The following is a 22,811-nucleotide window of genomic DNA, read 5'->3' on the forward strand; positions in this document are numbered from 1 at the left end:
TGCTTATAAATACTTGGATGCACTAGGAATCACCAAATGCCATCCCTCAAGTGAGAGAGTACACCGTTGAGTCTTAAATTAGCCCTGATACTGAATTGTAAGGTCTTTCTGACCTTATCAGCTACTCTGATGCTGTACCCTTCAGACCACACAGACATTGCCTTCTCGCCTCCCATTGTACTTGATGATACCTGGGACTTTCTATCCACCCAGTGATGTGCTGGTAAATGATTAACAACTCTGATAGTGATATACTTTTCATGTGTATTATTAACATTTTTTCCCACATAAATACTCACGCTGAAAATTTAACAATCTGTTCTTGTGAACCTGGTGGGCTCCATCCAGCATACCCCTACCTCTGCTTTAACCCTGACACCTTAAGACTTTCAGACCTTTCTATCCACCCTGCAGTTGGACTCTTATATATGTATCCCTCAAATAGAGTATGAGCCTCTTGAGAGCAGATTTAGACTTAATAAATATTTATCAAGTACCTACTATGTGCCAGGTACTAAGCTAAGCACTTTGCAAATATGATCTCATTGGATATTCACAACAACCCATTCTACAGCTGAGGAAACTAGAGCAAACATAGGTTAAGTGACTTTGCCCAGTGTCTCACAGCTAGAAAATTTGAAGCCAAATTTGAATTCAGGTCTGCTTGACTTCAAGTCCAAGATTGTGCCACCTAGTTGCCCCTGGCAGGAACTACCTTGATTTTTCTTTTTATATCCCCCAAACAGTGATATTCTTGGCACATCGTGAGTATTCAATAAATGCTTTTCAAAATTAATTAATTTATTGTCCTTTACATTTTCCTCTATTTTATCACTTCTTGCTACTCCTTTATTTACAACCCCAAGGTTTCAACACCCATATTTCTTTCTACAAAATAGCTTTATGTGAAATCCCTACTGAACAACTCAGTGACCAGCCAAATTGTAATTAAATATCAATCAATGAGCATCTATTAAGTGCTTGGTAGGTGTGGGACACTGTTCAAGATACTGAGGTTCAAATACAAAAAGGTAGATAGATGGTCCCTGCTCCCCAGGGATGAAAGAGACTGCAAAAAGACCATTAAGAAGATTGTTACAATGACCTAAGTAAGAGAAGAGGTAAAGGCTTCGATTGGGGTTTGGGATGTGCAAGTGAAGAAAATGAGGACATGAAAGACATGTTGTGGAGGCAAGAGTGAGAAGACTTTAGAACTAATTAAATATGAGGGGTGTAGTAGAGTGAAGAGACAATAACCAAAGATTTGGAACTGAATGAAATTATAAAGAAACACAGAGAGAAAGAGAGGCAAAAACAGAAGGAAATATAGGAACAGAGACAGACAGAAAGAGAAGAAGGGAGACAAAAACAGACAGAAAAAGAAGAACAGAGTTTGGAGGATCAGGATTTACTGATTGATTGACAAATGCGACAGACACTCAAAGAGTGGTTAAAATATGCAACTCATCATCAACCTAAAGAAAAAGCCTTTTATCTTTTTTGTCTTTTTGTTGGCCAAATACTAAATCTCCATGGATCTTTGAAGTACTGAAGAACAGAGATTTAACTAGGAATTGTTGCATCTTGGTGAAAAGATCATGAAGTACATCCTCAGATGATAGGTCTGGGTTTGAGGAATCACTCCCAAATTAATATCTGGGAGCTACTGCAATGCTAATGAGATTAAAGATCTTTCCCACTTATTAATGGACCTCCATTAAAAGGGAGATTAGTAGGAAGATCCACATCTTTTGTTAATGAGGCACTTGTTCTAAAAGATTATGATGCCCTCTGGCTCTGAAAAGTGTATATATACTCTGAGATGAGGTTTTGTTTTGGGGCTTAGTTTTTGAAAGAAGGTTTGTGTGCAGATGAGACTCTGGGAAGCTCCTAAGCAGTCCCTGGCTTTGAAAACCCAGATGTTGGTGCTTCTCTCACTGGTAACTCTGTATGTCCAGTCAGACAGCTGAATCTGTCTCCTGATCTGTGATGTAGGTATGCCTTATGGTCGGGCAGTTGGATGACCTGTCTGTTGATCTTTATTTCTCTGTATTTTCTCTGAAGTTCAGGGTGCAAGTGAATGATATATATGTGCTTGATTAAAGTGATTATTTTCCCTTCAAAAGTTATTTTCCTTTTAGAAAAGCAGATGTAAAAACCTGTGACAGCAGACCCTCCTGTGTGTGCCAGGGTCCTTGCTGTTACAGCTCCCTATCAACTCATTTACTTTCCTAACTAGGCACTACATGCTTTGTTTTGTTTTCCCACCATGCAGCTGAATAGCTACAAATGGTATTAACACCTCAAAATCTGGTACTCTGGCTTTGCCTCTGTCACCCTACCTTAGTTACAGCTATGCATAGGTGAGTACCATAGCCTGGTGTTCAATACCTACATTTAGCCACGAATCAGTTTTGTTCTCAATGCTTTATCTTTTTTTTTTTTTTTTGTAGAGCAAATCTCTCATAGCAATCTGAACTAAAGATCCCAAGTCTTGACTTTCTCATAGACTGACCTCTCTCCCTAGCAAGACTTTCAGAATAATTGCTTCTGCTGTCAGTAACCCAGAGGAGTGGGAGGTGTGGTTGGGGGGACTATGGTATTCAGAACTCTGTTGGTACAGTAATCTCAAATATCGCTTCCTGCTTTTCCTCTCATTCCTCTGGATGTCCAAGGCCACAAGGGTGAGTTGAGGAATGTGTAACTGCTGTGTAATAGATACCTTCAACTCTGGGACACTATTAACCTTTTTTTCTTTCAAGAAAATCAGCAGAATTCAGAGGTGTTAATGTGAGACACAGACACTGGACCTAGTGGGTCATGAGCTGAGTTAGAGGGGAAAGTCTCAAGGTAGGGAAAAAAAGAGAAAATCTACTCAGTGAAAAGATGGTTCAACTTCACAGAAACTTTCAAATGTAAAATGTTCCCATCAGCAAGAAATGTATAAAATGAGTAAATATGTTTATTTACATGCAAACATTTTATACTTCTCTGTTCACAGCTTATTTTCTCTGTTCTTGTCTCTCTCATTTCCTCTGTCTTTCTGTTTCTACCTCTCTGTCTCTATGTTTCTTTGTAGTCTTAATAAGTTCCAAATCTTTGTCTATCATCTATTTTCTCTACCTCACTCCCCATTTTCAATTATTTCTAGAAGTCTTCTCACTTCTGCCTCCACAACATGTCTTGCACTTGCACATACAAAACCTCATTTGAGGCCTCTACCTCTTCTCTCACTTAGGTCAGTGTAACCTCCTAAATGGCCTTTTTTTCCAGTCTCTCTCATCTCCAATTCATCCTCCACATGACCACCAAATTAATATTTCTCATTTATTCATTCACCCACTTGTTGAGGCAGTTGGGGTTAAGTGACTTGTCTAGGATCACAGAGCTAGTAAATGTCTGAGGTCAAATTTAAACTAAGATCCTCCTGACTCCATGTCCAGAGCTCTATCCTCTGTGCTACTTAGCTGTCCCCAAATTAATATTTCTAAAGCACATGTATGACTATGTCAGTCTTTTGCTTAGGAAGATCTAGTGGCTCCTTCTAGGTTTCCAAATAAAAGACAAACTCTTGTTTTTGCCATTTAAAGGCCTTCACAATCTAGTTTGAACTATTTCCAGACTGAGTTCACATTAGTACTCCTTGCACATTTTACAGGCCAATAAAATGCGCCTAACATGACATTCTACCTCCAACCTCCATGATTTTACATAACCTGTGTCCCTTGTGCCTGGAGTGTTCTCCTTCCTCACTTCTACCTCTTACAAGCACTAGCTCCCTTCAAGCATCACTTTTTCCACAAGAACTTTCTTGATTTCCCCAGTTGTTAATTCTCTCCTCTCCACACTCCATTCCCTTTGCATTTGATTTTTATCTGCTTATCTATGTACAAAGCTTTTTTTCTTCACAGTAGAAACAGAATCACAAATTCATCAAATTAAAGAGTTGGAAGGGATCACAGTAGCCTTATGGTCCAACTCACTGTAAGTTGCAATTTTCACCATAGCAGTCCCAAGAGTCTGCATGAAGATCTTCATTAAGGTGAAAACTCTTTATTTCCTGAGATAGCCCATTTCCTTTTAGATAGTGCCAGTTGTTAAGCAATTTATTTAACAGGCAATGTCAAGATGATGGAGAGAGAGTTGGGATTTTTACCCAGCTCACCCAATACACCTCTTCCACAACAATCTATAAAGTGTGTCAGGTAGAATTTTGTTTGGAAAATCTATGAAAAAGTCACAGTCTGCTATTTTTTTTCCAGACCAGTGCAGCTTGTCAGGGATTGGTCAAGAGTGGAGCCCAGCAGTATCAGTAACAGTGGTGACAGAGGTGGGAAGCATTTTAGTGCTCAGGGACAGCTGAAACTTAACTATGGAACAAGAAGCCCTGGGGCATAAAAAGATTCCAGGGAACCTATGAACCAATTCTATGTCAGTTCTGTCACTTGTTACTCAGTGACAGGTCATGGTTCCAGTGTAGAGAGGAGCAGTGTTCAGTGAGAAAGACCCTAGCTTTATATGGTGCAAGAAACAAGTACCAAAATCTTAGCCCAAGAGCAGTGAGGGTACTCAGTCCTAACTTTTAGCCCTGCACATAAGCCTGCAGTAGAATAATCATGGCAGGCATGAAGACCAAAGGACAGGCAAGTAGTGTGATCACTTTGAACTTTCAGAACTTCTCAATAGAGTAACAGTGTCTGAATTCAGCACAGTCTACTGAAACTCAACCACATATAATCAGTAGTCCAAAACATGGGTCAGGAACTTGAAGAACTCAGATCATGAGGGCAACATCTTCACAGATCACACTACCTTAGAAGAAATGAAAACATCCAGGCACCCAGGCTGAGCTGTAAAAACTTTTATGAAGAAGATAAAAAGACAAAAACTCAGCCCAGATATTCCTCCTTCCCTGAAATAAGAAGAGCTAAATACAAAAGTAAAGTCCAAGAATGGAAGAATGAACAAACAAAAAAAGAACCTGATTGTAAAGAGTTACTATGCTGACAGTAAAAGCAACACACAAACACAGAAGAATGCAATGACTTAAAAACATTTAAAGGCAAAGTCTCAAAGAAAAAAGCAGATTGAACACAATACTAAGAAAGAAATTCTTAGATGAACTAAAGATGGCATTTATATATGGAAAGAGCATACATTTAATTCCTCCCCTCAATTTTATCATCATCGAGGGTCTTAGAGGGAATCAATTAGATGGAGGACCTGAGTGTGATTATACTATGTTAAACTGATCTCAAAAAACACTGAGACAAGGGGAAATGGATGGGAAAAATGTGGAAAATTAACTGGCATTAATGGATCATGCAAGGAAAACTTTATACAATGTGTGTGTAGGGGAACTGGGCAACATTTGAACTTCACTCTCATTTGAATTGATTCAAGAATGGAAAGATGGATATATACAAACATCTAGGTAAAAAGATTCATCTTATCCAACAGGGAAGTAACAGGCAAAGACATTTTTAAAAAGGAAGGTTGGGAAATAACAGCCTGGACACTTCCTTAGAAGTAGTGGTCAGGGGGCGGAGCCAGGATGGCGGAGTAGAAAGACGCACATACACATAGCTCTGAACCCACAGCCCATAGAACATCTGTAAAAAAAGAACCCCTGGAGAATTCTGGAGCAGCAGAGGCCACAGAAAGGTGGAGCAGAAGAGACTTCTGTTCCAGAGAGCCCTGCAAACCTCTCGCAAAAGGTCCGTCACGCTGCGGACACATAACCAAGCCCAGCCCTGCGTTGACCGTGGCACCAAGAGGAACAGATCTGAGCAGACTTCAGGGACGGGATCTCCAGTGGCTGTGCGGGTCTCTCTACCCACAGGTGATGGGGGTCAGTGAGAGGGGCTCCTTGGCGGGTCGAGAGGGGAGAGGGGTGCCCCCATAACTCAGGCCCCCTCGGGAGGCAACAGCAGAGGCGGGAGCAGACAGGGGCTCCCCAAGCAGGCAGGAGCCCTGATCCATTGTTGAAGGTCTCTGCATAAACTCCCTGAGGGAACTGAGCCAGTGAGGTGGCCCTGCCCCCACCTGAGCACCTGAACTTAATCTCACACTGAATAGCAGCCCTGCCCCCTCCCAAAGCCCTGAGGCTGGGAGAATCTGGTGGCCAAGTGGGTGTGAAGAGAATACTTAGAAGTCAAGTCACTGGCTGGGAAAATACCCAGAAAAGGGAAAAGAAATAAGACTATAGAAGGTTACTTTCTTGGTGAACAGGAATTTTCTCCCTTCCTTTCTGATGAGGAAGAACAATGCTTACCATCAGGGAAAGACACAGAAGTCAAGGCTTCTGTACCCCAGCCCACTCAATGGACTCAGGCCATGGAAGAGCTCAAAAAGAATTTTGAAAATCAAGTTAGAGAGGTGGAGGAAAAGCTGGGAAGAGAAATGAGAGACACACAGTCAAAGCATGAACAACAGGTCAGCACCCAGCTAAAGGAGACCCAAAAAAATGCTGAAGAAAATAACACCTTGAAAAATAGGCTAACTCAATTGGCAAAAGAGGGTCAAAAAGCCAATGAGGAGAAGAATGCTTTCCAAAGCAGAATTAGCCAAATGGAAAAGGAGGTGCAAAAGCTCACTGAAGAAAATAGTTCTTTCAAAGGATGGAACAGATGGAGGCCAATGACTTTATGAGAAACCAAGAAATCACAAAACAAAACCAAAAGAATGAAAAAATGAAAGATAATGTGAAATATCTCATTGGAAAAACAACTGACCTGGAAAATAGATCCTGGAGAGACAATTTAAAAATTATGGGACTACCTGAAAGCCATGATCAAAAAAAGAGCCTAGACATCATCTTTCATGAAATTATCAAGGAAAACTGCCCTGACATTCTAGAACCAAGGGGCAAAATAAATATTGAAAGAATCCACCAATCACCTCCTGAAAGAGATCCAAAAAGAGACACTCCTAGGAACATTGTGACCAAATTTCAGAGTTCCCTCGTCAAGGAGAAAATATTGCAAGGAGCTAGAAAGAAACAATTCAAGTATTGTGGAAATACAATAAGGATAACACAAGATCTAGCAGCTTCTACATTAAGGGATCAAAGGGCATGGAATATGATATTCCAGAAGTCAGAGGAACTAGGACTAAAACCAAGAATCACCTACCGAATAAAACTGAGTATAATACTTCAGGGGAAGAATTGGTCTTTCAATGAAATAAAGATCTTTCAAGCATTCTTGATGAAAAGACCAGAGCTGAAAAGGAAATTTGACTTTCAAACACAAGAATGAAGAGAAGCATGAAAAGGTGAACAACAAAGAGAAGTCATAAGGGACTTGCTAAAGTTGAACTGTTTACATTCCTACATGGAAAGACAATATTTGTAACTCTTGAAACTTCTCAGTATCTGGGTACTGGGTGGGATTACACACACACACATGCACATGCACACGCACACACACATAGAGACAGAGTGCACAGAGTGAATTGAAGAGGATGGGATCATATCTTAAAAAATGAAATCAAGCAGTGAGAGAGAAATATATTGGGAGGAGAGGAGGAGAAATGGAATGGGGCAAATTATCTCTCATAAAAGAGGCAAACAAAAGACTTATTGGTGGAGGGATAAAGAGGGGAGGTGAGAGAAAAACATGAATTTTACTCTCATCACATTCCACTAAAGGAAGGAATAAAATGCACACTCATTTTGGTATGAAGACCTATCTTACAATACAGGAAACTGGGAGATAAGGGGATGGTCAGGGTGGGGGGGATGATGGAAGGGAGAGCATGGGGAGGATGGAGCAACTTGAGGTTGACACTCATGGGGAGGGACAGGATCAAAGGAGAGAGTGGAAGTAATGGGGGACAGGATAGGATGGAGGGAGATATCGTTTGTCTTGTACAACACGGCTATTGTGGAAGTCATTTGCAAAACTACACAGATTTGGCCTATATTGAATTGCCTGCCTTCCAAAGGGAAGGGGTGGGGAAGGAGGGAGGTAAAGAAGTTGGAACTCAAAGTTTTAGGAACAATTGTCAAGTACTGTCCTTGCCACTAGGAAATAAGAAATACAGGTAAAGGGGTATAGAAAGTTATCTGGCCCTACAAGACAAAAGAGAAGATGGAGACCAGGGCTGAGAGGGAAGATAGAAGAGAGAGCAGACTGGTGATACGGGCAATTAGAATGCTCAGTGTTTTGGGGGGAAGGGGACAAAAGGGGAGAAAATTTGGAACCCCAAATTTTGTTAAAATGAATGTTAAAAGTTAAATATAAATAAATAAATAAAAGAAGTAGTGGTCAGAAGCAAAACAGACTCTTGAGAAGTGGAAAAGCTAAAGAAGAGAAAGATAAGTATAAAGAATAGAATGGAGGGAGAGATGTAGATAGCAATCAGGACTGTCAACGTGAATGAAATTAACTTGCCTATAAAAGGGAAGAAGATATCAGACAAAATTAGAAACTATGTTGTTTGTCAAGAAACATATTTGAAACAAAAAGACCCAGAGTTAAAATAAGAGGCTTGAACAGAATCTATTATGCTTCAAATTGAGTAAAAAAGGCAGGGTAGCAATCCTCATCTCAGATAGAACAAAAGGAAAGAGTCCTAATTAAAATGGAAGAAAACTACATTTTGTCAAAAAGTACAAAAAACTATATATATATGTATATATGTATATATATATATGTGTGTGTGTGTGTGTGTGTGTGTGTGTGTGTACCAAAGAGCCTAGCATCAAATTCTTAAAGAAAAAGTTAAATGAGCTTCAAGAAGAAATATTATACAATGGGAAAATTATATTAATAATAAAAATGTTTATATTACCCCTCTCAGACCTGGATAAATCTAGCCAGAAAATAAACAAGAAAAAAGGAGATAGACTTTTAACAAATAGATATAATAGCCTTCTGGAGAATATTGAATGGCAATAAAAAGGAACATACCTACTTCTCAGCTGTGCATGACACCTTCACGAAAATCGACCATGTGTTGAGGCATAAAATTATAACAAATAAATGAAAGAAAGCAGAAATATTGAAATGTATCTTTTTCTGACCATTAAAGGGCTCTTGAAGTATAGATAAAAAGGAATTGGATATTAAATAACTTAATATTATAAAACAGATAAGTCAAAGAACAAATCATAAAAAGAATCAATACTTTCATTAGAGATAATTATAACAATGAGATAATATGCTAAAATTTGGGGATGTAATTCAATCAGTACTTAAGAAAAAATTTTAACCTCTAAATTCTTACATCAAAGAGAAAGTAAGAAAAACAGAAAGAAAGAAAGAGCAGATGAATGAGCTAGGCATACAACTAAAACACCAAAAAATAACATATTAAAAAATTTTACACTAACATCAAAATAGAAATCCTGGAAATCAAAGTAAAGATTAGCAAAGCTGAATTTGTTTTAAAAAATGAATAAAACAGAGAGCTAGTCTTTTTAAAATATAAGAAATATTTGTCAGTTTGTTTTTTAAAAAGAAATAATAAAACCAAATCATTTATATAAAGTGAGAAAAAAAAAGATTAATTCACAGTCAATGAAGTAGATGTAGAGAAAATTATTAGGAACTATTTTTTGCCCGATTCCATACCAATAAAACTGATGATCTGAGTGAAATGGATAAATATTTATAAAAACATAGATTACCCAGATGAATGAAATAAGAAATAGAATAATGACAACCTTACCTTAGACAAAGAAATTGAATAGCTCAAATGGGCATATTCTTTGACTCAATAATATTGCTATTAGGTCTATGCCCCAAAGAGATCAAAGAAAAAGGATAAAAAGATAACACACACACACACACACACACATATGTGTGTGTGTGTATACAAAAAATATTTATAAGCAGCTCTTTTGTGATGACAAAGGTTTAGAAACTGAGAGGATGGATGAATTGGTTGTGGTCAATGAATGCATTGATTCCTTTTTTGCTGTTAGAAATGATGAAGGGGATGATTTCAGAAAAACCTGGGAAGAGATTAGGTGACTAAGTGGCAGGAATATTGCAGGTACAATTATTGAGTTCGATAGGCATTTGGGTGGATGACCTCCAAGGTTCCTTCTGACTCTAGGATTGTGTGACCCTGTAGAAATTATTTAGCCACTATCCCATTTCCTTAGGACCCTACTAGGTCACCTAATGAACTAATTTAAGTTAAGGGTTGAAAGTTGGCAATGAATACTTCATTAACCCTCCTTAGGATATTCCACAAATGTCCTTAAGATATATACTATGTAGTAATAGCGATATTTGAATAAATATGTCATCTTGACTATTATAAATGTTCAAATTAACTACAAAGGACATAAGAAGAAAGACAGAAAGTATATCTACAATGATTTTACATATACATAAATATGTACATATATACATAATATTTGTCTAATGGTAGCCATCTATAGAGTGGAGGAGAAGAGGGAAAAAGAAAAAAAAAAGAAATTCCATGATAATTTACATGATAAAAGGAACAGCAAGTGGTACAAAATAGATCTGCAGTTTGAAATGCAATCATCCCTTTAAAATTATACTATGTTATGAAAATGCTTGTTTTATTCCATAAATTTAAAATAAAATAAATTTTAAAATACATATACTATAATATTTCAGAAGTGGCAGAGAACTTGGAAATCTTAATTTTACAAAGGAAGAAACAGAGATTCAAAGGTGACATATTTGATATGAGAATTAGAAACAGTTCTCAAATCTCTTGACTAACCTAAATAAATGAATATGTTAAGTTGGAATTAGAGTCACCATTAATTGTTTAATATCAAGCTGGAAGAAACTTTCAGTGGAATGCACCAGAGATCTGTGTTTGGATCTGTGCTGTCAAACATTTTTATCCAAGACTTGGATAAAGTCATTGATGACATATTAACAAATTTATAGATGGTGTGAAACTAATAGAGGATAGCTAAAAACATTGCAAGAAAAAGTCAAGATTTTTTAAAAAGTCTTTATAGGCTAGAACACTATCCAATGAAATATGATGGAATTTATTTGAGATAAACATAAAATTATAAACTTGAAGTAAAAAAATCATCTCACAATTACAAGGTAGGGGATATATGACTATATAATGGTTGGAAAAGAATTGGGGATTTGAAGGACAGAAAATTTAAGATGAGTCAGTGTTGGAATATCCCTACCAAGAAAGTTAATGCATTCTTAGGATACATTAATAGAGGTATTGTGCCCAAGAATAAGGAAGCAATAGTCCCTCTGTATTCTAATTCTATCATATGTAGAGCATTATACTTATGTAGGCATTGAATTTTAGGAATGAGTTTGATAAACTAGAAATTATTGAGAGAAGACCCATGATGATGATGATGGTGAACCTCATGTTCATGTTAGATGAATCATCTTTTTCAATCATCTTCAATCATCTTTTTAAAAACTATTTTAAAAATTCTATTTTAAAAATGTGTATACATTTAACAATCAACTCTCAAAATGTACACAAGACATATGTTCATGTTTAATATGCATTCTTATAATTTTCTTGTGTCTAGACAATCAGTAAGACAGCAAATCAAGCCCTGATTTATAGTATTTGTTGATATCTCAGATTTAAATGCTCACATTGAAAATTTAAAAATTGCTCTCCCCAGCCAGTACGAACTGGTTCTAGACATCACTAAATATTATTGTAAAAATTGTATATTTTCTACCCTAAAGAAGCCTATGATTTAAGAAATGTCTTTCCTACCCAGACTCAAGTACCTCTTCTGTTTTAAGTCACTTTTAAACAACAAAGAATAAAGGAATTTGTCAATGAATTTTGCATAGAGGCCCAGAATGCAATCTGATGCTCTGATTCTAGCTCAGAGATACTAATTTTGATGAATGTGTGTTTTGAGCAAAGCGAGAACTAGCCATTTAAGTGATCTTTTATTTATAAAAAGGAAATCCCAGGGAGAAAAAAAAGTACAGAGATCTAAAAAGTAATGTAGGCCAAGCTTTTTGCAATTGCATTTGAAGAAATTGAAGTCCAGAGAATTTATTTGAATTACCCAAGATCAAACAGCAAATTAGAGGCAGAGTTTTAGAGACCTTCACTCCCTTATTGCCTCATTCAGGGTTCTTCTCATTACACCCTACAGATTTTCAGTTGTCAGTGGGGTAATGATCTCCTCTCATTCTCCCTCTGCAGTTCCCTGACATCTGGCCATTTTGACAAGCAATACCAGTGTCTTACAGTCTCAAATAAACATCTGGAATTAGGTGGAACACCACATGAGCTGAGACTATCTGTGCCCACTTCAATCATGCCCATACAGAAGAAGCCAAGATAAATCTGACCAAAGAGACAACTCATTGAAGCATCAGAAAAGAGACATTTGGGATATTAGAGATTAGTCCAGATGCCACTTGAAAAGCAGTTTAAGTAATATAAACAGTCATTTTTATGCCAGGTAAAACTTACCTCTTTGCTTTCCAGGCAGCCAGAGCCTGGCTTCTGGAACTGGGGATTCACATGGCCCTCTTTGGCAGGACAAATGCACATTGACTTCACTTGATTCACTCTTTACCTAGGTATGAATAATCACTGTTCTCTCATCCCTCCATATCTCTAACCCATTTAGGGTAATTTTACTTAATCTCACCTAATGTCACTCCTTGACAAAAATTTAGGAGATGCAAACAGCACAATGAAGGTAACATTCTCCCCCATCTATGAACTCTTCAGGGTCATCCCTAATGGAGGATTTGATCTGGGATATATTTTCTCTTCCTCTCGTCCACTTTTGTGGCCAGAAAATGAAAATAACACGATTCAGAGTTTCCATAATGACTTTTTCTTATGCCTTATCCAGCCCCCTAAGATGTTAGTGACCTTCTCTCAAGTCATGCTTCGCCCCATAGGAGCTTAACTCCAGGTGAGCTTTCTCCTCCGATCTTCGTCCCTGTTACAGGTTAAAAAACAAAACAAAACTTGCTAGTTATAGTTCTCCTGTTCCTGTCCTACTATTTAGAGGTCCAGATTATAATAAACTGTGGCTAAAGTGACTATTTATCAAACAGCCCCAAGAAGTAATGGTTGGTTTAAATAGTTATCCTTTTGTATAAATAAAATTGCATTAGGGAATTTTTAATTTGCTGAAGAAATAGCAGGACACTGATTCATATCTGTAACTCACACTTCAATGTACATTTATATGGGACTCCTCTCATTGGTGGAGATTGATGCTAAATGTTCTACCCCTCCATAACAGGTGGAGTTGATGAGAGCATGGTAAGCTTTGAGACAGAAGATCCAGAGTTGCAGATGCTTGATACTAAAGGAAAGAATGACTTTTGGAAGAAGTGTACATGTAGAGGAGCCAGAACCTTGATTATGTCCCTATACCCAATTTACTACATTTGTAACTTATAATTTTGCTTCCAATGGGAAAGCTCACATCCATTGTTTGGTATATATTCTTCTCTATAAAGCTTCTCTGATTTACATTTGTTAGATTGGATAAATTGATTTATTTGATATTTATTATGTAGGTTCACTTTGGAATTGGGAGTCAGGCTATATATATATATATATATGTGTGTGTGTGTGTGTGTGTGTGTCCATATATGTATATATGTGTGTGTGTATGTATGTGCGTGCGTGTGTGTGTGTGTGTGTGTGTGTGTGTGTATCTTTAGGAACTCCTTCATTAAGGGATAGTGATAAGGAACTAGCTTGAACTTAAAAAAATATTTAGGGGTACAAATAGATATAATTCTAGTTCTATATGTCCTCTGCCTGAGGAGAGGAAAATGTCTAGCCTGTGACCCTAATTTCTTCCCTGCTTCCCTTCATGCTGTGAAAAAAAATCTCCCTGGGAGAAGGGTGGAGGAGACCCTAGAAACATTTATTCTTGCCTCCCAGTGATCCACATCTAGACAGACTCATGTGGGCACAAAACACATAAACCCATATACGCTAGAAAACCCTGTAGTTACACATAAGGAGCTTGGTAAAGTTAAGCTAGTAGTACTTTCTGGTAAAATCTGATATTGTAGCCCAGTCCTGTTTACCCTCCTGCTTTTGAAGGAAGATACCATTTGGTGTATTTAAAAATATCAAAGTTCCTGAAAGTTGTAAAAGATGTCCAGGCATGGGAGAAATCCAATGATCTGTGGTGAGGTGTGAATGGGGGGAGGAATGACAAAAGAGAGAAAGCAACAGAAAGCTGAAATACCTTCAGCACCTATTAAAGTATTCCTAATACTATCCCTCACAATCTACCATAAGCCTAGACATTTTGATGTATTGGTTTTACTGTTGTCTCATTCCTGAAGAGGACCAAAAGACAACACTATGTTGGACTCAAGGTACAGTGTATTCAACACAGCCGATCAGACGAATATGAGCTTGGACAGTTTTACCACAGGTCAGGCATAAATATTCCATATGAGCATTTGCAGAGAAGATGTCTGAATTTGCACATTTCAACATTTTTTTTTGAGCTTCTGCAACTCTGCTTTGCTCATATAACAGAAAACTTTCTTTGAAGTCGGCGTGTTATGCTACGCAGCTTCTTACTAGTGTCTCCCAGGTCACATAATCAATTCCAAAGTTCACCAGAGAGACCTTGAGAGTGTACTTGTATCACTTCTTCTGACCACCATGTAAGACATTTTCTTGCGTGAATTCTCCACAAAACAGTCTTTTAGGCAAATGTACTTTTGGCCTTAAACAACATCGGAGTTGTGCAGAGTTTGAATGTTTGGCAGTTTGTCTTGAGAAAGGACCTCAGTGTCTGATACTTTATTTTGCCAGATGACTTCAGAGTCTTCCTAAGACAAATCAAGTAGAAGCGATTCAGTTTCCTGGCATGATGCTGGTAGCTTATCCAGATTTCACAGAAATATGACAATGAGGTCAAAACCAACAGCTATGTGGACCTGCTGTTTGATAAGCTGTCTTCTCTCCCACACTTGGATAACTAAACCAGGGAGAGTAAAAACAAAGAAGGAAAACTATTGAACGATGTCTCTAATGAATTTTAAGTTTTAGTGTTTTTTTTCCACTTAATAGTATTTTATTTTTTCCAATTACATGTAAAGATAGTTTTCAACATTCATCTTTACAAGATTTTGAATTCCAAATTTTTCACTCCCTCCTCTCTCCTCACACTTTTTCAAGACAATAAACATTCTTATATAAGTTATACATATACAATCACATTAAACATATTTTCACATTAGTCATGTTGTAAAAACAAAAGAATCAGAACAAAAGGTAAAAACCATGAGAAAGAAAAACAAAATAGAACAAAAAAAAAGACTTTCAATCTGCATTCATACCCCATAATTCTTTGTCTGAATGTGGATAGCATTTTCTTTTCTTTTTTTTCTCCACATTTATTAATTTATTTATTTTCAGTTTTCAACATTCATTTCCATAAGCTTTAAAATTTTTCCCCCTTCCTCTTCCTTCCCTCCCTGACAACATGAAATTGTACATGGGCTCTGTGCATACATTCCAATCAAACACATTTTCACATTAATCATGTTGCATAGAAGAACTGTAGCAAATGGGAGAAAGAATGAAAAGAACAAAACAAAACAAAATGTAACAAAGGAGAAAATAGTAGATTTCATTCTGCATTCTGACCTCATACCTCTTTCTCTGAATGTAAATGGCATTTTCCATCATGAGTCTTTTGGAAATATTTTAGGTCCTTGCATTGCTGAGAAGATCTAAGTCCATCAAAATCAGCCCTCGCACACTGTGCCTGGTTCTGTTCATTTCACTCAGCATCAGTTCATTTGAGTCCTTCTAAGTTTTGTTTTTTCTGAAATCTGCCTATTCATCATTTCTTATAGCATGGTAGTATTCCATTACATTCATATACCACAATTTGTTCAGCCATTCCCCAGTTGATGAGCATTCTCTTGATTTCCAGTTCTTGGCCACCACAAAAAGCTGCTATAAATATTGTTGCACATGTGGGTCCTTTTCCCATTTTTGTGATCTCTTTGGGATATAGCCTTTGAAGCTGTATTGTTTTGTCAAAGGGTATAATATTTTTATAGCCCTTTGGGCATAGTGTGGATAGGATTTTCTATTATGAGTCTTGGAATTCTCTTAGATCATTTTATTGCTGAGAAGAGCTAGGTCTACCATAGCTAATCATAACATAATGTTGTTACTGTGTAAAATATTCTCCTAATCCTGCTTACTTCACTCAGCATCAGCTCGTGTAAGTCTTTGCAGGTTTTTCTGAAAGAGGCCTGACCATTATTTCTTATAGAACAATGGTATTCAATTACATTCATATATCACAAATTGTTCAGGTTTTCCCCAATTAATTGGCATCCCCTCAATTTCTGAAACTTTGCTACCAGAAAAAGAGTTGTTATAGATATTTGTGTACATATGGGACCTTTTCCCTTTCTCATGATTTCTTTGTGACACAAGAACTAGTAGTGGTAATGGTGGATCAAAGGTTATTCACAGTTTTATTGTCCTTTGGACAGAGTTCCAAATTGGTCTGCAGAATGGTTGGATCACTTCACAACTCCACCAACAAGGCCTCAATGTTCCAATTTTCCCACATCTTCTCCAACATTTACCATTTTCCTTTTTTTTTCTCATATTAGCCCATCTGATATATGTGAGGTGATACCTCAGAGATGTTTAATTTGCAATTCTATAATCAGTAGCTATTTAGAGCATTTTTTTCACATGATAACTTTGATTTATTTACTGAAAATTACCTGTTCATATCCTTTGACCATTTGGCGAATGACTTGTATTCTTATAAATTTAACTTAGTTCTTTATATATTTGAGAAATGAGGCCTTTATCAGAAAGACTAGCTATAAAAATTTCCCCCACCTTTCTGCTTTCCTTCTCATCTTGGTTACATTTGTTTTGTTTATGCAAACCCTTTTCAATTTAATGCAATCAAAATTATCCATTTTGCATTTCATAATGTTCTCTATCTTTTGTTTCATCATAAATTCTTCCCTTTTCCATAGATCTGACAGGTAAATTATTCCTTGTTTCCCAATTTTGGTGTAAAAAAATTTTAGTGAAGCAACTATAGCAACACAACACCAAGATTATGCATTACGACTAGGTTTAATTTGTGTCAGTTATGCAAAGTGGTTCAATGTTAAGAAAACTGTGAATATAATGACCATATGAATAAGAAAAACAAATGATTTTATCAATAGCTTTTAATAAAATGACAGCTTTTTTCAATGAACAACAACAAAAACACTAGAAACTATAAAAATGAACGGACCTTTCCTTAATATGGTCAATGGTAAGGATATAATTCTAAGAGCTAGCATTATATGTAATAGAGGTAAACTAGAATCCTTAAAATATGATGGAGATAAAGTGAAAATATCCACTGGCATCACTATTTGATGTAGTTATATAGTTGCTATATTTAGTGAAAATAGCAAAAAAGTAAGAGAAGAAAAAGAAATTGAGAGAGTCTATATAGGCAAAGAAGAAACAAAACTATCTCTCTTGCAGATGATATGATTAGAGAATACTACAGTTAACTAAAAAGTAAAAAAAAAAAATAACCTCAGCTAAGGTGCAGGATATAAAACAAGTTTATAGACTATCAGCTTTTCTTCATATTATCAATTAAACTCACTAGGAGAAGATTAAAAGAGAAAGGACATTTGAAAAAAAAGCATTGTTAAGAACCAGGGATATAGAACGTTCTGAAGGAATTCAGAATCTAATGAAGAACACAGCATGCTGTTTGGTTGTTCTTCAGTCATGTCTGACTCTTTGTGACCTCAGAGTTTTCTTGATAGAGATACTAGAGTAGTACGCGATTTTCTTTTCCAGTTTATTTTACCAATGAAGAAAGTGAGGCAAACAGGGTTAAGTGACTTGTTCAGGGTCACAAAGCTAATACATCTGAGGCCAGATTTAAACTCAGGCCTTCCTGCCTCCATGCCCAGAACTCTATGCTCTAGGCCACTATGTGCAGAAACATTAAAATGTAGGAATAGTAAGGAAACAAGTGTTGCTGGATAAAAGAGTATGTAAAAAGCAATATGGAGTGTTCTAATGTCTTTTTTTTAACTTTTTAAAATTTTTAAATATATTTATTTTAGTTTTCAACATTCATTTTCACAAGATTTTGATTTCCAAATTTTCTTCCCATCTCTCATCTCCCCCTATCCCAGAACACCATGCATTCTGAATACCCTTTCCCCCAATCTGCTCTCTATTATCTCACACTCCTTCCTTCCCTTATCCACATTTTCACTCTTTTCTTGTAGGGCAAGATAGATTTCTATACTCCATTACCTGTATTTCTTATTTCCCAACTACATGCAAAAACAATTCTCAACATTTGTCCCTAAAACTTTGAGTTCCATTTCTCTCCCTTCCTCCCTCTCAACACAACCCCAATGTGAAGGTAAGTAATTCAATAAAGGCTACATATGTACAGTTATGCAAAAGACTTCCAGAATAGTCATGTTGTGAGTGACTACCTATATTTCCCTCCATCCTATCTGTCCCCTGTTTATTCTATTCTCTGTTTTGACCTTGTCCTTCCCCAAAAGTGTTTACTTCTAATTATTCACTTCTCACATTTCCCTCCCTTCTATCATCTCCCTCACACCACTTACCTCCTCCTTACTTTTCTGTAGTGGAAGATAGATTTTCATAGCAAAGAGTGTGCATGTTATTCCCTCCTTAAGCCAAATGTGATGGAAGATTCATTTTTTCCCTTACACCTCCCCCTTTTTCCCCTCCATTGAAAAAGCTTTTTCTTGCCTCTTTTATGAGAGATAATTTGCCCCATTCCATTTCTCCCTTTCCCCTCCCAATACATTCCTCTCTCACTCCTTATTTTTTTTTTTTTAGATATCATTCCTTCCTATTCAACTCACCCTGTGCTTTGTCTCTCTCTAAATCTCTCTCTGTCTTTCTCTCTCTCTCCTTATATGTGTTTCTGTGTGTGTGTGTGTGTGTGTGTGTGTGTGTGTGTGTTTAATCCCTCCAACTACCCAGATAATGAGAAAAGTTTCAAGAGTTACAAATATTATCTTTCCATGTAGGAATGTATACAGTTCAACTTTAGTAAGTCCCTTGTGATTTCTCTTTCCTGTTTACCTTTTCATGCTTCTCTTGATTCTTGTGTTTGAAAATCAGATTTTCTATTCAGTTCTGGTCTTTTCATCAAAAATGCTTGAAAGTTCTCTATTTAATTGAATGACCATTTTTTCCTCCTGAAGTATTATGCTCTGTTTTTCTGGATAGGTGATTATTAGTTTTAATCCTAGTTCCTTTGACTTCTAGAATGTCATATTCTATGTCCTGCATACCCTTAATATAGAAGCTGCTAGATCTTGTGTTATCCTGATTGTATTTCAGCAATACTAGAATTGTTACTTTCTGGCTACTTGCAATACTTTCTTCTTGACCTGAGAGATCTGGAATTTGACTACAATATTCCTATGAGTTTTCTTTTTGAGATCTCTTTCAGGAGGTGATTGGTGAATTTTTTCAATATATTTTTACACTCTGGTTCTAGAATATCAGGGCAGTTTTTCTTGATAATTTCCTGAAAGATGATGTCTAAGCTCTTTGTCTGATCGTGGCTTTCAGGTATTCTCACAATTTTTAAATTGTCTCTCCTGGATCTATTTTCCAGGTCAGTTATTTTTCCAATGAGATATTTCACATTGTCTGCTATTTTTTCATTCCTTTGGTTTTGTTTTACAATTTCTTGATTTTTCATAAAGTCATTAGCTTCCATCTGCTCCATTCTAACCTTTAAAGAATTATTATATTCAGTGAGCTTTTGATCTTCTTTTCCATCTGGCCAGTTCTGTTTTTTAGGGCATCTTTTCCTCAGTGGTTTTTTGGATCTCTTTTGTCATTTGGATTAGTCTATTTTTTCCAGTGTTATTTTTTTTCAGTATTTTTTGGGGTCTCCTTTAGCAAGCAGTTGACTTGTTTTTCATAATTTTCTTGCATCACTCTCATTTCTCTTCCCAATTTTTGCTCTGCTTCTCTTATTACATTTTCAAAATCCTTCTTGAGCTCTTCTATGAGCTCTTCATATTTTTCTTGGAGGCTTTGGATGGAGGCACTTTGACTTTGTTGGCTTCTGTTTCCATGTTTCGATCTTCCTTGTCACCAAAGTAAGATTCTATAGTGTGATTATTTTTTTCAATTTTTCCCCTTTTCCTCAGCCATTTGCTTGACTTTTGAGCTCTTTGTCAAGGTGGATCTTTGCTTCCAGTGGGGTTGTGGAGGGGGGGGTACTGTCAGCCACTTTATTCCGCCACAGTCTGTGGGCCTGGAGCTCCAGAAACAGTCACTGTCTCTGACCCTGCTGCTGTTGTGGCTACTGCAGCTTCCTCTACCCCTTTACCCTTCTACTGCCCTGGGTCTGTGGCCAGATTACTCTACTGTCCCACACTGATCCCACCAACTTTTTTCACTGACCTTCCAATTTGTCCTAGGTGTTTTGGGGTCCTGAAGTCTGGAAATTGCCAGAGGTATAAGATATTCAGTCTCTGCAAGGCCTGCTCATGTCCCATCTATGTTGGTGCAGGCCATACTTGACTGTACCATGTCCCTTCATGGCAATAGACACTTTTTGCCACTTTCCAGGCTGTCTTGGATAGGAGATTTGCTTCACTCCATCATTCTGTGAGTTTTACGGCACCAGAATTTATTTAGAGACATTTTTTACAGGTATTTGGCCAGGCTTGGGGGCAGCATTCCAGAAAGTGAGTGCTGTTACTCTGCCATCTTGGCTCCACCCCCTCTCTTTACAGTGTTATTAGCAACTTTGGAAAGAGCAGTTTCAGCGGAATGATAGGTTGGAATCTAGACCGCAAAGAGTTAAGGAGAAAGGAAATGCAATGGAGACATCTGTTGTAGATGGTCTTCTGACAAGAGTAGTTGGGAAAAAGAAGAGCCTCTACCATCATCAGTGAGCCACAGCATTCCAATATTATATTTTCCTAGAACATGTCCAAGAAAAAAGGTGAACATAGGTGCTATAATGATCAAGATAGAGAAGACTTTTTTTCTCAGTTTCCAAATGAGAAAGCTATTTTAGAAGATGTAGGTAAAGTTGTGAAGAGATGTGGATGTCTGATTTACTGTAAAGGGCCATTGTTCTATAGTGCTAGGGAAAGTGAACTGGATGTATGTCCATTCTTAAGTTTATTGCAATGCAGAGAAAAATTCATCAAAATTTACATGATGATGCTGCAAAGTTAAGTCTTCTTTTACTGAATCCTGGATGCAACTATTTGATTTGGCAAGACTCCATTTAATTTTTTTTTGGAAGAGAGAGGCTGGTAATCAGGATTTAGTGACTTGCCTAAGGTCACACAGCTAGTAAGTGCAAGAGTTTGAGACCAGATTTGAACTCAGGTCCTCCTGACTCCAGGATCAGTGCTCTATTTGCCTTGCCACCTAGCTGCCCCAGTTTCAGTCCATTGTTACACGATGTACTGAATACTCATCCTGGCTTATCATTTTTTAAAAGAAGAATCTGAATTTCATTCTCAGCATATTACCACAGTTATACAACAGATTTTTAATACAGTAAATAGGTTCTGGTCTGGCAAAATCACTTGTATTGAGCTGAGAAAAAGCAGACTTTTTTTTTCAGAATGTTGCACTATTGGAAAAGGAAACTGATATTAACGATTTGACAGAGTGCTTCTCCTCTGAACATTGTTATGCCATTTATTGTAAATTATTGGAACTAGACATTGATTATGATTTCTTTATTGATCCAATGGATTTAGCTTGACATAATGACCACACTGTATCCAGTAGAATGATTGAGAGAATATTCTTAGGAGCTGTGACAAGGGGCAGAATGGTACAGAAAGAAGGGAAAATAAGCTAAGCTGATTTTGTCTGGTTTTTGATATCTAAAAAAGACTAAACAAACTCCAACCAGTATTAAATATTGGTTCTGCTGCATGGGTCTTGATGGAGATGGAGTTTAATCAATGTATGAACTGGAGTATTTCTATGAAGAACAGTACCCAAAACTGGATAACATGGCCATTGAATCTCTACCATTTGAAGATCATCCTTGTCAGATGTTAGATCTTGTGAAACCACAATGTGAAGGAAAGAACACACTCCATGATTTACAGAAATGTAAATTAACAATTTGCTGATACTTTTTTCAACATTAAGAAATGTCTTGACCATGAACAGAAAAAATCAGATTTCTGTAGTTAGAGATCTGAAAGTGAAAGCTAAGAGCTCTCTGACCCAGAGAAATATGCTGCTGAGAAATATAATGTTCTAGTAGCTGAAGAAGCAGTTGGTAACCAATGGAATGATGGTTAATCCTCTAGATCAGAAGGCCAATGCATTAAAATTTCAGGTAGATAAAAGACCCTTCTTTGAAATGTTTTTGCCTCCAGGTGGTGCAGATTTGGATGAGTATGAAGATGATGTGGAGATACGATTATGACCCAGTACAGAAAGACTACAGTAGGTTTGCTTTAACAGAAATGATCAGTGGCTTTGTTTCCAGACAGCAGTAGTTTTGTTTTTTTGGTTTTGGGGGGTTTTTTTGTGTCAGAAAATATTATATAAACACCTTTTAGAGAAAATGAAGTGCATTTTTATGGAATGACAATTTTGTATTAATCCAATATCCAGCCTTATAAAATAGATATTTATTTATAGATGGTACATATTTCCTTAGCTGGAATAATTTTGTGTTCTCTAAAGCCTCTGGTATCTTACAAAATAAGCATGTGCCGTGCTTTCCAGCTAATACATGGACACCCTGGAGCTGTGAAAAACTACCCATGACCCAGGAGTAAGGGGCTCTTTATTCAATATTT

The 22,811-nt window shown here is 37.0% G+C and overlaps 1 pseudogene; it reads left to right on the forward strand.

Moving 5' to 3' along the window:
- Positions 1-22,432, forward strand: part of LOC140532233 (serine/threonine-protein phosphatase 2A regulatory subunit B'' subunit beta pseudogene) — a 125,888-nt pseudogene extending 103,456 nt beyond the window's left edge.
- The last annotated feature ends 379 nt before the right edge of the window (positions 22,433-22,811 follow it).

Source organism: Notamacropus eugenii, chromosome 3 (genome assembly GCF_028372415.1).
Source record: "Notamacropus eugenii isolate mMacEug1 chromosome 3, mMacEug1.pri_v2, whole genome shotgun sequence".
In the NCBI taxonomy this organism is placed as follows: Eukaryota; Metazoa; Chordata; class Mammalia; order Diprotodontia; family Macropodidae; genus Notamacropus; species Notamacropus eugenii.